This window comes from Sphaeroforma arctica (assembly GCF_001186125.1).
Source record: "Sphaeroforma arctica JP610 unplaced genomic scaffold supercont1.1236, whole genome shotgun sequence".
Classification (NCBI taxonomy): domain Eukaryota; class Ichthyosporea; order Ichthyophonida; genus Sphaeroforma; species Sphaeroforma arctica.
In genome coordinates this window covers 4,475-7,507 of record NW_014039322.1, presented here as the reverse complement: position 1 = coordinate 7,507, position 3,033 = coordinate 4,475, and positions in this window count along the sequence as shown.

Below are 3,033 nucleotides of genomic sequence, written 5' to 3'. Positions count from 1 at the left end.
TATACTATATATATCTATNTATATATATATATGTGTGTGTGTGTGTATATATATATATATATATAATATATATATATATGTATGTATGTATATATATTTATTTGTTTATTTATTCATTTATTTATTCATTTATATATATATATATATATTGTGTGTTTATCGTGGCTCATTACGAACTATACGATACTTCCATGTTTATGGTTACATCCTTAGGTCCCTTGTTGGTTACAAATCTGAACCCTCCTGGCGTACACTGATTCGTAATGGTTCTTGGATATACGTTTAGCTGTTCTTATATACACATATAGATGGATGTTGTTTCGTAACACGCCACTTATTCTTACTCTGTTATCTCCTTCCAGGACTCTTTTGATGACTCTATGAATGTGGTGGGATAGCACTCAGATCAGTGTAGGTGCGCTATGACATACACAACTCGATCAGCGAAAATTGTTCCGAACATCGCAAGACAATTACTTGCACGTGCTTTCTACTTGTGTTGGTAGGAGGTGTGGTTACTGCCTCTGCCTTTATTTCTTACCTACGCCCCAAAGTGTTACCAAAGAGGACAGGGGCACCAGAACAGCGACGACTTGGACCGCCCGGGCAGCCCGTTTCGCATAGACGAGAGAGGGGTGTGATCTGTAGTACACTGCTACTACTCCACACTATTCTGTCATATGACAGAATATGAATTTCGCCGAATACCAACTACGACGTACGCCTGACACGCGCGCGGCAGTACTTTGGCCTGTATACACATAGAATAGACATTCGGGGGATGAGAACAGACAGGCTGGTGTGATCTGTAATACATTCTTATTGCTCCACACTATTCCGTCATATGACAAAATAAGGATCACGCCAAAAATACCAACACGACGTACGCCTGACACGCGCGCGGCAGTACATCGGCCTGTATACATATGGAACAGACATTCGAGATATGAGAGCAGACAGGCAAGCGGCCTCTGTAGTGCTCGATAAACAGATACAGCAGCACGAGCATAGCAGGTCAACCGTAGCTATCATATAGTGCGCCTGTACATGTATGAATGGAGAGACAGGTCAACCGTAGCTATCATATCATGCGCCTGTACATGTATGAATGGGCAGACAGGTCAACTGTAGCTATCATATAGTGCGCCTGTACATGTATGAATGGGGAGACAGGTCAACCGTAGCTATCATATCATGCGACTGTACATGTATGAATGGGGAGACAGGTCAACCGTAGCTATCATATATTGCACGTGTACATGTATGAATGGGGAGACAGGTCAACCGTAGCTATCATATAGTGTGCCTGTACATGTATGAATGGACCATAGCTATCATATAGTGTGCCTGTACATGTATGAATGGACCACAGCTATCATATAGTGCGCCTGTATATGTATGAATGGGGAGGCAGGTCAACTGTAGCTACCATATATTGCACATGTACATGTATGAATGGTGAGTAGGTAGCATATTGCTTGTAGCTAATCCCGTGGTCAAGCTATATTGTATGGCTGAATTGTATGGCTGAATTTTATAGCTGGATTGTATGGCCTGAATTGTATAGTACGCCCCTGGTGGCAGCCAAGGCAACGGAGACATACCGATGTGCGTGACATGGATAACTTTGAGCCAGCCACGCCCCTGAGAACCACACAATCGATTACGAAATAAAGTTGGATGCTCTCGATGTGTTGTGAATAGCTCTTCTTATTCCTCACTCCAGCCGCGCTGTGCTGTAGTACATAGTTGTTTGTGTTACATGGTTGTTTTGTGTTCCATAGTTGTTTTGTGTTACATAGTTGTTTTGTGTGACAGTTGATTCGTGTTACATAGTTGTTTTTGTGTTACATAGTTATTTTTGTGTACGACCCCTATCACTGTGGGGTTTCGCACTCATATCAGGCTTGGCCACGCGCCAATCACATTGGCAGTAAAGGATCAGCAATACATTACACCAGTATAGGATAAGCAATACATTATACCCGTGAAGGGAACGCAACTGGGTAAGCGTATTGTGGTATAACAACTACATCACTGGCCAGCAATACATCTACTGCCCACAAGGACGTCTGCCTCTCCTGTATCGTATTCTGTGGCAGAAGTATCCGGACGATTGTGGGCGTGACGAAGTGGTTTATTTGGTGGCCACCGTATACGGCTATACGAAGTATGGTCCTGCTTGCGGTACAGCTATCGTGCTAGAAACAGTACTTGGTGTTGTAGTGTGATGCACCAGTCAATATTGGGTGTGATATACCCACTTGTCCTATATACGGTCTCATACGTCGAGCATATATCAGAAGTCCTGTAGGTATAGAGATATATGTAGCCATCCCCAAATGATACATATGTCAATTTGTAAATTATCTTCCATGGCTGCACATAATAGTTGGGCGGATTATGTATGTATAGTTTTATATATAAACAAAGTTAGAAAACATGTGTGTGTAGTATGTAATGCTCGTGAAGTCATTGAAACCACACATATCAACATATTGACAGATGTACGCGTCGCGAGTGGGTGTGTTTATATTCTTGTTGTGTGTTTGAATGTTTGCGCGTTTAAACCTACGTGAGCAATTGCGAAAGCCAAGTGAAATGCTTCGATGAATCGAACATTGCAGTAGTATATTACCTTGTCTCGGAAGCGTATGACGTTTTGTTGAAAGTATGTCAATTAACGACACTAGAATGCTGTCGTTGTGCATAACTAACTAACTCGAACAGGAAACAGCACTCCCGCGCGACATGTCATTCTATTGCCGTGTATGAAATACGAAGTACGTGTGTCAAATAGAACGATAAGCACGCAAGCAAACGCACTCCACTCAAGAATTATAATATCGAAGGCCCGTTTGTGTTCAAAGCTATAATCCCGGCCACTTAGTTAATATTGTTACCGAATGCCGTATTAAAAGTCATGAAACAAACTAATAACGGAGCTTACCGGCGATGACCCGCTTATCCCCATTGAAGAGCATATTTAGAAAGGTCTACACAGACACCACGTGATCATCATGAATTGGGTTG